Source organism: Kryptolebias marmoratus, linkage group LG19 (genome assembly GCF_001649575.2).
Source record: "Kryptolebias marmoratus isolate JLee-2015 linkage group LG19, ASM164957v2, whole genome shotgun sequence".
Lineage (NCBI taxonomy): Eukaryota > Metazoa > Chordata > Actinopteri > Cyprinodontiformes > Rivulidae > Kryptolebias > Kryptolebias marmoratus.
In genome coordinates this window covers 20,385,640-20,400,372 of record NC_051448.1, presented here as the reverse complement: position 1 = coordinate 20,400,372, position 14,733 = coordinate 20,385,640, and the positions used below count along the sequence as shown (strand labels likewise).

The 14,733-nt window shown below is 41.2% G+C and overlaps 1 protein-coding gene across 3 annotated transcripts in view; it reads right to left on the bottom strand.

Moving 5' to 3' along the window:
* Window positions 1-14,733, bottom strand: part of disp1 (dispatched homolog 1 (Drosophila)) — a 102,762-nt gene that overhangs the window by 36,296 nt on the left and 51,733 nt on the right. The window contains exon 1 of one of the 3 annotated variants that reach the window (XM_017432392.2): window positions 8,160-8,285. The exons of the other annotated variants lie outside the window; for them this stretch is intronic. The gene's annotated coding sequence lies outside the window, so the exon portion shown is untranslated. Of the gene's footprint in view, window positions 1-8,159; window positions 8,286-14,733 lie in introns of those variants that run through there. 3 annotated transcript variants of the gene reach the window in all.

The following is a 14,733-nucleotide window of genomic DNA, read 5'->3' as shown; positions in this document are numbered from 1 at the left end:
TACAGCTGATACTTGGGTTTAAAATTTATTTTCTTGATGTGCACCAAGCATATATTTCTGGCCGCCTTGCTTCCATCTTTGTCAGTAAATATCCAAAGCTGCCGCAGAGATAATTTACCTGGAGCTGGATACCTGGTTTAACTTAGACAAACGTGGCAGCGTTGTGGAAAAGGTCACCATGGTAAAAGTCACTATGTAAACTCATGGCTCAGAAAGCTATTTCTACGAGATCAATGACTTCAATGAATGGCAACGTAAAAATGGCGAAACCACCCTGGTAAGGACATATTAGAGGCGGCGTGTAATGATTTGGGTTTTGTTTTTGTTTTTCTTTTGGATTCATTTTGCATTTGTTTTCTTGTTTTCCCAATACCTCAGTCAGTATTCACTTCCCCTCTGTTTGCCCCTGATTATCTGCCACGCCCATCTCCACCTGCAAGTTATTGTAATCACTCACCTGTGCCCACTTCCCATGATTATCCCCTGTGTATATAACCTGGTCATTTTCTCCACCACCCCGCTGGATCATTGTTGTTGTTGTTTTCTTGTTCTGCTCCCTGCCATGCCCTGCTCCTTCGTTTAGATGTTTGGTTATTTTCTTGTTTTTTTGGAATAAATTAGTTTATTTTTTAAAGATGATTTTACGTTCAGGAGTCTCCTCTGTCTCCCCTCGTTATGACACGGCGGTTCATTGTTCTAACTCACGGTGGCCTCATGGTGACACGTTCTGCAACTTGACGGGTTGCGCAAATCTTCAAGAACAACATATGTGGTGGACAGATAAACGAAATGGATTGGGACGACAGTAGGGGGTAGATCTTAAGTCAAGATTTGCATCACTTTCAGAGAATTTTGGCTTTGTGCCTTTTTATTCAGCAAGCAGAATCAGTTTCAAAGGAATTCAACTAAAACCAGTGTTTCTTTCTCCTTTTTTTTTCTTCTTTTCTTTGATAAATGACGTTATTTTACAGCCTTTATATTCTGGTATATATCCTGACACCACGTCTATCGGCCTGATACTTCCCTGCCAACTCATTTAGAAAAGGGGTGCAGAACATGTAAGCGAAGCTGCAGTGTTGTTATCTAAGCACATACTGTATCCAGATGACTTGTCTTTCTGTTTTTTATCATTTCCCTTTAAACACAATAAAAGAAAGAAAATTAATAACATGAGTAGGGGGAAAGAAGAAGGAGAATTGAAAGGAACTGAGCTGAAGAAGCACAGAACGGCAGGGCAGCTTAGCTACTCGTTATGTCAACTATCATCCCCCAGCTGTTGACTGGCAGCTCAGAGGTGGTAATGACGTGAACAACATATTATGAATGTTTTGGTTGTCGAAAAACTAAGGCCAAATCGAGGGGTGGTTAAGTTGATTCTGATCTGGCAACAAGGGTAGTCACAGAGCAGAGTTGGTGTAAAGTGGGAGAGCGTGTATAAGGGCCTTCTTCACACTGGATAACAGCCATGCTGTATGACCTAATATTAGTATGTTGCCTGATTGCAGCAGGGTAGGACTGGATAGTGATCGGAGCTGTCACCTCACAACAAGAAGGTTGCAAAATCAATCCTTGGCTGCAGCTTTTTCTGTGTAGAGTTTGAATGTGTGGATTTCCTGGAGGTACTCCGGTTTCCTCCCACAGACGAAACTCATGCATGTTAGGGTAATTAGCCACTATAAATTGTCGCTAGATGAGAGCCAACGACCGCTGGAAATAACTGGAAACGGCTTCCCACAACCCCAATTAGAAAACCATGTTACGATGATAGAAAATGGATGGACAAATGGCTATTTTCCAGGTCCTTAAGATGCTCTTTTGCATCCTCACCATGCTCTACACACCCTGAAATGACACTCTCAGACTGCATCAGGATCAAGAACACAATGCTACTGACACAGTATCAAGTCTGCACTTGTTTCCATGACCATGTTACAACCAAGATCATAGCCCAGACACGAGGCCAGCAAGTTTCAAACTCTTGACGAACAAGCAACGCCAACGCACATTGGCCTAACGCCATGAATATTCTGCCACTACCTTCCCACACTCTCCAACCAGGACTCCAACATGCTGCCACTGTGTTAATTAACCACCACAAGCTCGCTACAAACGTTTTGTGTATGCTCAAAACCGTCACACATAAAGGAGAGCCAACTGCTTTCTATATATGTCAAGAAGCTACGAAGACAATCGACAACCTGACTGATTTTGTAACTTTGTAGCATGGTTGTCATCCAGAATGAAGGAAGCCTAACCTAGTGGTATACAACTGTCATCACAGCGAATAAACAGGTACACACCTGTGTAATTAAAAAAAAAGCTGAAAAACTAGGTCCTATTAGACACAAAAAACTCATCAGAAAGTTTGGTTTTGCAGAACACTGACCAGAAATGGTCTTCGGCAAATTCCATCTGGTGCCTGAAAGTATAACTATACTAGCCCAGTGACAGACAAGTTTGCCATTTCACACATCCTATTAGGATTCAAGGCATGAGGTAACTGGGAAAGTTGCAGTCCTTACTTTATAGCCCAACTCTGACAACGCCATCAGGTTTTCCAAACGCATGCAGAATCGATACTGGCGCAGTACTTTCTGGCACCCGGACGAGTCAGTGTTTGGTAATTAGAAACAGAGATCAGCTGTTTCGCTCCTGCTGCTTTGGTGCATTCAAATATGCACACTTCTGGCATGGGGCTAGGCTTGGCCTGCTAATTATGACTGTTTTTCTTGAGGATTTCACATGGTGTTAGAGGATTTAGAGCAGGCTTTGTCCGTCTTTAACACAGATCCCTCTCGTCTTTCCCCCTGCGCCCCTCTCTTCCTCTGATCACTCTTCCCCTTTTGCCCCAAATCCAAACTGCTTCCATATCGTCTGTCAGAGACAGAGGAGTGAGGAGAGTCTGCGGAAGTAACGAAAGTACGTAGGGCAGTGGTTTAAAACGTGAAGCACTCATGTAGCGGAAGGGAAGAAGCATCAGAGCAAGAAGAAGCCTGTAAGTGAGGAGTGTCTTCGGAACAGAGCAAAGAAATCTTAAAAGAGATCCAAAAGGGGCGGATAAAAGAGACGTGGAGGAGGGATTTGGTGAACAGATGTCTGTGTGAAAATTACTGAAAAAGGGTTCCTTCTTTAAGGCCGAGCAAAGTCAGGGCAGTACCTCACTGGGCTGGGGAAGACTACTAGTTGGCGACTCGGAGCACAAACAGATCACATGAGATCTTCATTTGAAACTTTGTCCCACAGGGTGGTGCGTGGTATGCATTCCTTCAAGGTTTCTTTTTTATATTCGATAGGTCCCCTCAGGTCAAATGAACTGTTTGTAACCTGTGTTGTATAAAAAAATAAAAATAAACACTTTATTGTTGCGGGTCTGTTTCCTCTAGGTGACCTGACTTCCTCTGCTTCCTCTCCATGGTAGCTGCGACGTGAGTTCCCCCAAACAACTGCGATACCACTAAAAATACTTCAATTGGAAAACTATATCTATTACTGTTGTTTTTTGACTAAAAAGAAAGAGTCAACTCAAGATGGCGAGCTACCTTCTACCTGTGTGGTAGGACTAAATTAATTATATTTTTCCTCCCGAATTTTGGACCTTTCTTTTAAATTTTTTTTTGTTTTGGGGCTATTTCTTTCCCCATTAATGAACTGATTCCATTCTATGGATTTTGGACTACTTTTCCCCTTTGCATTTTTGAACCAATTCCACCTTAGTGACGTTGGGATTCATGGAAGTTGGACCTTACAGGACTGGACAATATAAAACCGTCTTTAATTGTTTGTTGTCATTCCTCATGGCTTATTGTTGTTTATTTTCCTCCCAATTATTAATATCTATTTTTTCTGATTCTTGTCTTCATTTACATCCCAGGCTCCATAAAGAAGACTTCTTCTGATGCTGCTAATTGTTGATCATTAGTAACATCCTGAAGCCATAGCCTAGTCCAAACACACATCACATGTTCATACCTACAAACATGGATGGATGGATGGCTACGAAAAAACAAACTCTGTTCAAACTTCAGACATGGCATCCATGTGTCAAATTTCCTCCCGGGGCTTTCGAGCTTGGGGGGTGGGGAGCTGGATGGTATTTTGGAGGAGATTGTAAAAGAGATTGTGGTCAAAAATCCCAGAGGTGTGAGATAACATCTCTCCGTCATAAACCTTTCGTCTGTCAGAAATGCAGACACAGAGGTGGAGATGTGGGCGAAGAGGAGGAAGAGCTGGTAAATCGATGAAGACTTACAAAGACGTACGGGGTGGGATTTAACGACGGGACATATTTTAGGATTAGCAGAGAAAAAAAAGGGTAAAATAATAAAACTGCTCTCCTTTCTTTCTGCAAATGCAAACTGAAGACATGTCACTTAAGTGTCACCGCGTTCGGCCGCTGGAATGCAGACCAAACCCGTCTACAAACATCTCCTACTTCAAAGCACCGTGCCCATCTCAAACATCCTCCGAGAGGATCTTCACATCCTGACCTTATCTCAAATACGCCGAGCTCCTCAGAAACACACGCCAGTCGCGCTCTTTTCCATCAAACGCCAATATCTGATCCGCTGCAATGTTTTCCAAATGGCTAACAGCTTTTATTTTGTGCCACTGTTCTTAGAAAAAAAGAAACAAGCTTCTAATGTCGTCCATCTGGTTCCATTTCTGCTGATTTCTTATCCCCTCTGATGCAACCAGAGCCTGTGATAAGACGGATCATCTATGGGATTATTACGCTTCAGAGAAAGCCAGGGGTCTGCAACCTGCACAACTAAATGAGCCATTTCTGCTCCTTCTCTCGCTAAATAACAACCTATCCAGAGCAACAAAACATAACACGACTGGTTAAGTGTTTTAAAAACGCTGTGTTAAAGATTATAAAATTAAAGATCAGTAATAAATTGTTGACATTTATTGGAGTTTTGCATGTTAAGACAAAAGAAAGCGACAAAACTCCTGTTTATATCATGTAAAAACTGGGCTGTAGAAATGTGGAAAATTAATAATAAATTATGATAAAGTACTTACAGTCTAAAACATTTAGAGTAATTAGGCTAGTTTGTTGGGCAATTATTTGTGGTTTTCTTTTGTTATAGGCAAAAACCTTAATTTACTTCAACTTTTATTACATTTTTATTAAATGTAAGCATTTTTTTAATTATTAGCACAATGACTTGTCATATTTTTGTAAATCTTCTAATTTCAGTGACTCCTAATACAATAGTTTGATCTGTGTGCAAAACTGCACTGTAGTTTCAAATGTGTTAACATAGTTTTATTAAAAGGTTCAGAATTATAAAAAAACAAAACAAAAAGGTAGCGCAAACTGACTGGTACATTTTTGTCTTTGTATTATTTTGTCACAGATGTTTTATTAATATAGTTGTATAAAACTGGACGGAAATCGACCTTTTTCTGTTGCAGTTATAAAATTATTTAAATTCATTTTTGTGTTAGCTTTGGTCAAAGAGCCGCTGAAGGAGGCCCTAAAGAGCTAAAAAGGGACAGAGTTACAGCCCCATTATGGCTGATTCTTGTGAATTATATCAAGCGCAATATTGCGAAATCTCACAAGAATGCGGTGTGTGTGTTGAGGATGCCTCTGTGTTTGCTAATTGCTACCACATAAAACTCAGTGTTTGACTAATTTTGAGCCGTCCTGACTCATGTTGAGTCCAAAGGTTGATCAGTTAAAGATGTACGTCCAATGATGACTTTCTGAAAGTTCGTTAAAATCCACCCAGTGGTTCAGGAGATAGTGTGTTTCACTAATGGACAGACAGAGTTTGGGTCAATACTTAGGGTGTAGGGAGTTCTGAGAAAACCGTGGACTTGGCCTGAAAATTGAAACGAGCCCACCTTACAGCTCCTCCCCCTGCCGTGAACTCGCAGGCTAATAAGCAGGGCCGCCGATGACGGCGGATAAACAGCTGTGGCACATTCACCGGTAGGGACTAGAGGGTGACACGGGAGTGGATTTTCACTCCTGTCCTGTCTCGATTCCGGAAAATGACTCCAGCTCCCGTACCACTCCCATTTATTTTCTCTATCTAGTCTTTAGGAAATACATTGAATTTGATTTGATTCAATCTTCTCCCAATTCTTTCTTAGATTACATTGTGTTCTGTAGTTTTATTTCAAAAGATATGGTAACAGGAACAGTTCATCTGTGGTAAAATAGGAAGGCATTTATTGTCTTAATCCAAACAAAAAACCTTCACTAAAGGGCACAAAACATAAATAATACATGGCCGATGGTCCCTATAGTTTTTCTATGGAGCATCAGCTGCTAAGTCCATGTTTCTAGCTTTTTTGGAGGTCAGATACAGTAAAAACAAAAAAGAAGAAAAAAAAAAAACAGCACATGGGTCACACCTCATCTTCCGTAGTTGAATGAACCCAAACATAAAATATAAAGTTTCATTTGACTAGTTTATTGAGCAACTGTTTCCTTTAAACAACAACATTACCTTTCTGTTTTAAACTTCTTAAATAAAACAAACTGCACCAAGCAAGTGAACTGAACAAAAGAGCAGAACGGCATTACTTACCTGAGGTTTGGGGGAAAAAAGTGCATATGATGCAAATATTACGTAAAAATACAACTGTCATACCAGTCACACAACGCTCATGAACTTCAGGATTATTTGCGATTATTTGTCAGTTCTGTGAGCTTACCAGACAGATCATTACTTCTGACTGCGTTGCAAATTCATTTTTATCAGATCGGTTTCTGCGCTGGTGTTTGCCCCCTCCATTGTTGTTCTTTGAATTTCGGCGGAAAGCAGCGGCCGGAAGCACCGTGGCTTCAGGGCCGTGTAGTTCTTTAAACTAGGCGTTATAGTGTCGACTCAGTGAAAGAGAACTACAACATGACGGCGCCTGCCCTATGTTTTTTGTTGTTTGTTTGTTTTTTGCCCTATTGCTTGGTTCCTTCTCCCGTTAACTTTTTATCCTGTACCGTTCCAATCACGTGATTAATAGTCAAGTTGACTACCATCCCGAGAGATTCCCGAAAACATGGCAGCCTCTAGTAGAGACGAAACATCAACGATATGCTTTACATCAGGGGTGGGCAACCCTGGTCCTGGAGGGCCACTATCCTGCATGTTTTCCTTGTTTCTCTGCTCCAACACACCTGATTCAGTGGTTAAATTACCTCTTCTTGCTCTGCAGAAGCCTGTTAATCCCCCACTGATTCAAATCACTTAACGCCAATAGTTAGTTTTAAGAGCTTTTTCAATACTAATTAATACTGATTGGTTCAATATTGATTTTAATACTTCCCAGATGGGAAGTGAAACATCTTCTACTATAGTGGAGCAGATAATGCTAACAATCATTCATTTGATGATACAAGCATGAAATTTGGTGTAAGTATACTTCAGATGTCACTCTGTAAGGAAAAAGTGCTAGCCACGCAAAATTCCAAGATGGCGGCCATTTTCCAAGATGGCCGCCGAATTACCTTAAAATTCACTGAATTCGTTAGGATTTTAGTAGTAAAACTTTCCAAAATGGTTCTTATTGAGAAATATTATACTTTTCTTTGTCATGACTATGTTAAATATGATAATGGTAGTTACTGTCAGCTGTGAACTTAGAAAAAGGCGGCCATTTTGTAAGATGGCCACCAAATGTCATTGTATGTTCCATGTATCACAAAGTCCAAATTATTGTCGTAAAGGTACACAAATTATTTAATTAAATGTGATATTCCACAGATTATGTTCCCATCAAGAGCTGAACTGAGTATAAAGTCACATTTGATTAACTCACTTTCAGTGTGCACATGGTGTTATCCGAGTTCCTGAACAGTCCACACTCGTCAAACATAAATAGAACATATTGTCCACATCCAAGAAAATAAGTGTGAATTTTTTACTCCTAGTCCAGCATATTCATGCTCTAAGCAAATGTAGGTGCTTGTCACAAAATATTAAATCACTTGTTAATTTTCAACATTACCAACTTTAGTTAAGTTGGTGCCAGTTAGCCCCCCCCCCAAATGAACTTTAGGATAATCAACTTTAAGCACGCCGTTCTTACAATTTTGTGCCTAAAAACTTGCAATAGTAAATTAAAACAAACATGTCATAAAATACTTTTGACAAGCACCTTATTTTGCTGGAGCAGGTAGTCCCAATTCGTTCAGTATTCACCTATTGTTCTTGATTAATTCTGACAAGGGCAACTGCAAAGTTGAGTGCACTTTAGTCCATTCTTTGCACACTTGCACCTTCCTCTGCATTCCAGGTTACAACCACATTTTGTCAATTCCCGGCAACATTTCGAAATCGGTTCCATAGTTGTCCATACCACTTTCCAATTGTTGTCTTCCTTCACCCACCCCCACTTGGAAGGACACTGAACTTCCGGCTGAGGTATGATGCACTGCCCCCAAATATGTCCTGCCTGATAGGCTGCTCGTTTGGCGTGTTCTCTCAGTGCACTTTGTGTTGGCGGTATTAAGTCGTATGCTCTTTGCTTCCGTGCAAAAAGATCAAGCCTCGACTCATCTACAGAACTAGATGCACTAGAGCGGTCGTACATAAGAACAACAAATCTCTCCAGAACCTTTAGATCAGACTCCTTAACTTCGGATGGACACTGACTTAGTTTTGCAAAGATAGCTGATGCTTCATGGACATTCCACGTCTGCCGTGCTGTCTTCTTTCCTTTGCCGTTGAAACCTGACACAACATCACATCCAGTGAAGGCATGGAAGAATAGCATCCCGTGTGTTTTCTCTGGTCCTAAAGTTGAAACGAGGTCATGGATAGGAAGCCATCGAGCATGTACCCCTTTTCCAAATCCAACCCACATTTTCTCCAGGCCTGATGCAGTGAGAGAAGGCATCTGCGATATGGCGATTACGATGATGTCTGTGTCATTTGCATCAATCATTAGAGACTTGTGGCCTTCCTTTACTGCATGCCAGGCATGTAAGAAGATGCGCGTGTCTGCCTCCTCATGTGTACAGGGAGCCAACTCTTCTATGCTCATGTGCGTGTGACTGGCACATGTCAAGGCGTTTTCATCCTTTGTCACAATTACGACATTGTGCGTAGACATCTTGGCTACAGCCTCCGCAAGAAAGTGGAACAATTCTGTTTTGTTGGTACTGTCTCTAAGGAAACTCTTCCAGTTCGTCGGTGTCCTACTCTTTTCTGTGACTCTCCTTCTGATGGCTTTTCCACGCTTAGATCTGGCTTGTGATTTCAAGCTTGACTTCTGATATACATCAAAGATGATGTCTGTTCTCTTGTACTTGTCACTGTATTTTTGCACTTTGGGAAGAATGTCCTTCATTGCATAATCTCTGAATGTCTTTGGTGTTTTGGGTGCCACTCCATTCACCAATGATGCACCATCTATAATCAGCAGGTCAGATTCTGGCTTTGAATCCGGGAGATCCACTTTTGCTTGGAGGACATCCACCAGATCAGCTTTAGTACAAGGGTGCAAATTACCTTTGTTGCTAAGTGAAGGGGGAAAGGTCTGGTTCTCATGTCTGAAAAATTCTGTTAGGTCACAACCTCGGGTTTGGCAAGAGATGAAAAGCCTGGAAAACAGTTGGCAATCCTCCTTCAGTAATTTGGTCTCTGATTTGTCCTTTGACTCTGACTCAGTTTTGAAGAAGTCAGTGTTGTTCTTTCTGATTGGCTTGTTGAAGGATTCTTTGTCAGTCTGTAGCTTTTCTATAAATGCATTGAACTGATCTTTTCCTCTAGCATAATGAGTTACAATCAGTTGAGCCCCAGACTGATCGGCTATGACCTTTGTATCGAGCTTTAGAAGATCTCCTGTCTCTTCTGCAAATGGGTTTCCCATTTCTTCCATAACAACGGTGAGCCGATCGACCCTTTCAAGGAATGTCTTCTGAGCTGAGAGAGCAATGACCTTTTTGACCCCATTTTTATGGATTCCTCATAGTGAGTGATTATAATTCTTTTCCAAAATAGGAAACATTAACGTAATGAACCAATAAACTAACTATGGTGGACAAATCCATCAGTTTTTCCTCACCAATGCAGAAAAACTAACGATTTGCATGCTTTTTGGTACTTTTTCTAAGTTCTGGCGGCCATCTTGAAAACATGGCTGCCATATTGAAATTTTGCGTGGCTAGCACTTTTTCCTGACAGAGTGACATCTGAAGTATATTTACATCTAATTTCATGCTTGTATCACGAAATGAACGATTCTGCCACAAAATCACACTTATCTGCTCCACTACTACACAATAGAAGCCCAGTTGCTTTGCTTTTTAACTTTTAGGATTTACCTCATCAAACAAAGCTTCTATCAGTGTTATTATGTATGTTATTATGCCTCTAATATTCTGAAAATGACCGCGAATATGTGTGCTGTCCACATTTTCTGTGCGTTCGCAATGAATTACAAGTCATTTTTTCCACTATTTTTATTAATGAAGGTTGGTTGTACATATAAATCGCCCGTTTGAACAGATTAAATTAGTTTTGAGACGTTCCTCTGTACTTGAGTGAGCCAAGACTGATCTGTCTCACTCTATGTTCGCATCACATCTGTCATCTAACATCTGTGGGGTTTCCTCTGTAGGTAAAGGTCTTTTTTTTTGTTGTTGTTTTAAATGCTTTGACTGTTTTCTTTACCAAATAAAACTGGAGACAATTTAATTGAAGAGAAAGACAAATACAGAATAATATATTAACCAGCTGTTCAAATACAGATAGCTAGCTTACAAAACCAATTCAGTGTATTTGTACGATGCTTAAGCCCATGTGAATAAGAAAATAAGAACGGTGAAACAAGGTGTCCTCCTGCTCCTGAACCTGGTTTGGATTGTCCTACGCCGCCATGCGCTGAGCAACAAAGGACAGCCTGGTTCCTCTGACAGGGCGGTGGGCAGAGCCTCCGCTGGGAGAACGTGGGCCTTGGCGAATCACCGTGGTGCCTGAAACCAAGACGCCGGTGCCAAGGCAAACAGAGTGACTTCATCGCGTGTCATCCCACCGGAGGACAAGCGGGCTGGGGGCTGCGGGGGCGCCGGGTAAACCCGGACGAGTCGTCTGGCTCCACACGCCACGGTTCAGTGTGTGCCCAGGAGAAAGATGATGATCCCAGAATATACACCGTGTTTCCAACGCACTCTTTATACAGTAAATCTAAGTGACGGTTAAAGGGCTCGGCATTCACCGGAGGAATGCGTATCACCCTCCGCCTTCCGGCCCAGAGCTTCAAACTTTGATCATCTTGTGTTGGGAAACGACACAGATGCAGCCATTTTGGTCAAACCTTGAAAATAACGGTTTGAACGACCTCATGCAAAATCGCAAACTTTTGTGCAATCAGTTAGTTCTCAGAGTATGTGTTTGGAATGACTCTCAGCTACTACCACGCCAAAGTTTAGTTCAATACCCATAACACTGACTGAGTAATGGTAATGTTTGTGTTTTCTAGAGTCAGTTGGCTGTGGGAGCCATGTTGAATTGGGCTGACTTCAAAAAGTAATCAGTTGTTGACGTACAACTAAGGATTATGTTCAGAAAGTTGAATTAAAATCCATCCTGTGGTTCATGAGATGTTTCGCTAACAGACACAGCTGACTATGACAGCTAATGACAAAATCTTAAACAAAACATTTGTTTCACTTTGTTATTGCTCAGATTATGTGTTGGAGATCAGCTTAGGTGACTACAACACCAAATCTCAGCTCAATTAGTCAAGTTGACTGAGTCACAGCCATTATTTGTTTGCTAATATCAGTTTGCTGTGGCGGCCATCTTGAATCTGTTTGTTTCTAAAGGTTAATCAGTTGTAGATGTACATCCAGTTCAGAAAGTTACATTACAATGTCTTCAGTGGTTTATGAGGTGCTTTTGCTAACAGACAGACAAATGAAAACACACACACACAGAGGCAAAAACATGATTACCCACCTTTTACCTTTTGGTGACGAATATCTAACTGAAATGATCTAAAAGTTTAAATAACTGAGTAAGCCAGATGACAAGCAAGTAACAAGGCCCTTGAGTGTATTTGAGACATAACTGCAATGTGTGTAATGTATGGTGTGTGTGTGTGAGTGAAAGGAAAGATGGGTTGTGTGTTTCCGGGGCTGCTGAGCTTGGGGCACTTGGAGCCCTTCCTGCTCCCTGTGGAGAGGTCTGCGCCAGAGAGCCTCTGCAGCTGTTTTCTCCCCTCCTCTTATTTACACACACACACACACACCACAGTGTCTGTCCCTCTACCTTTGTGGGGACTTTCCATTGACTTCCATACATTACTACAGCCTAACACTGACCCTTACCCTAACCCTAACCATTACCAGTACATAGCTAACCCTAACCCTTTAGTCCTAAACCTAACCACTAACCCAAAAAACATAATTTCTCCTCATGGGGACCAGGCGCAGTTGGTCCTCACAAGTTAGTATACGTTAGGAAAATTGTCCCCACAATGTAGCAAATACAAGTCCACACACACACAGTCCATTTCACATAGCTCTTTCATATATTGTTCTTTGGTCATCTTCAATTTCCACAATGTGAGCAAGCAAGAAGAATCCAAACACAGGTGTGGCAATACAAACTAGCTTTCAGTTTAAAAAATAAACAAATCAAATTTAAACACGAACCCCTGCAAACAATGTATCCAGGCTTACTTTTATGACCTTTTTTTTTACTTCCTGTCAGAAAAGCAACCTCAGGTTTGGAACAAAAACTCCAACCAGGAAGAAGGGGCAAAGAAAGGTTTATTTAGGAGCTGGAATGTTATCAATATCAATTAATATCAATAAATAAATCAATATCATTAAATGTAAAAAATGAACTAATCTGTAGTATTGTTGATAATGACGTGTTTAAGGCAAATCGGCTAAAGGTTTCACCTTGAACCAATCACCTGTAGAGTTTAGAAGTTTAGAAAGAATCGTCTCATCTTCAATTCCGAGAACCTTTTTTTTTTTTTTTTTAAATTTGACAAACTACTATGATATATTTGTCCTTCTCGAGTATTGAGAGGAATGGCAGCGATGTAGTTCGGCTGAAGTAATCTCAACAGAGAACCCTGCCGACACACGGATCTTCTGGATGAGGCTGACCAGAGTTCAGGACAACGTGCGCATCGTGAGCAGAAACAATCATCCCTGAAACGTGCCGTGCATGGATGGAAAACAAACAAGCCCACAGGGGATGCAGGACATACAAGCGCTTTGAGAAATGTGGCCTCAACTAAAGCTTGGAGAAAAAAAACGACAGAGGAAAACAAAATATTGACCTTAAAGTAAATATTAAAGAGATATTTTGAGTATTTTTAAGTGTTGAGGGAAAAGGTACAAACAATTAATATCTTACTGGTTGTAGAAACTCTTTGAGCAATCTTAGTTTGGGGAAATAAGAGTTTAAATCTGACTGGATTGACCAACTAACTGAAATTCCAAAGTGGATCGCTGCCGTCCTGAAGCAACTCCAGTTTTCAAAATATAGGAGATTAAAATTAATATTCTGCAAAAACAATAAAAAATTTCACCCAGAGGGGCTATAGCTTGCTGCTGCCGGTATTTATTTTATTGTATTTTTATTAAAACTGCGTCAGTCCGCTTTAATCTCAGCTAATCTCAGAGCAATCATTAGCTTGTCAGTTCTGTTAGACTTAGGCCTCGTCTTCGACAAAAAAAATGCAGTTTTTTTTTTCCAAACAACCTGTTTCATGGTTTTTGAAAACACCCTTGTAAACACGGCACCGTTTCAAGAAACGACTTCATCCACATGGAAATGCAAAAAGCAACCCAAAACGCTGTAGTAACTACAGCTGGCCTGTATGTGGTGCTGTAACACTGCCATGAAAATGTTCTAAAAAACAGGAAACGAGGCGAGGAGCCCCCTCATAAAGCTTGGATGCTGGCCACATAATCTACACACAAGACGTTAGTAGGTTAGTCACAGGTCAGAGCTATGACATCTACATGAAAACGCAAGGATTTTTTTTTTCCACTCAGAAACATGTTTTCAAAAAACAGTTTTGGGATAATGTAATTTCCTTGTAGGTGTAGGGCTGAAACTTTTCCTTATCCACAAAAAAACAGCCCCTTAAAACTCTGCTTCTCCAAACTGAGGCCGTTCAAAAAGGTATCTACAACATGTACGATATTAATTCTTCGTAGCTTTTTCACAGAGCCCCATATCAAAACGGCTAAAATATCCCTTAAAAAGCTCTTGTTACCTTTTTAGGGTGGGACTGAACTGTCTCTAGCTGAGAATCGTTCACTTCAATTCTTTTCTCTTTTGTATCACGTACAGTGGAGCTCAGTTTCAAGTATGAATGTGTGCTCTTTGTGCAGGAGTTCATGTGTGTGTGAGTGTGTGTGAAGTTAACCAACTGTATGTGTCAGGTCAGGTGTTGGGTGTCTCTTTGAGTACCAGCAGAGTGTAACGGAGACATGGTGGGAAAGCAGCAGGTCTGACACCAGTGGGCTCCATGATAAATGTCCGCTCTGACAAATGGAGCCTAGAAATAATCCCACATACGCGCCACTGCTTCTCTCTCGCTCACGGAGAAGCACGCCGCGTTCGCTTTGACGCAGCGGGCCGAGGGCCGCAGGTGTGAAACGCCACCGTTTGAAATCCCCCTGATCAAAGGCGGCATCTTTAACGAAAGCTAAACAAACTGTGCTGAAACAGTAACGGTGCCCCCTTTCCACCACCCTGCCTTTGACAACTCATCAGCTTTACACAACATCACCCCCCCCCC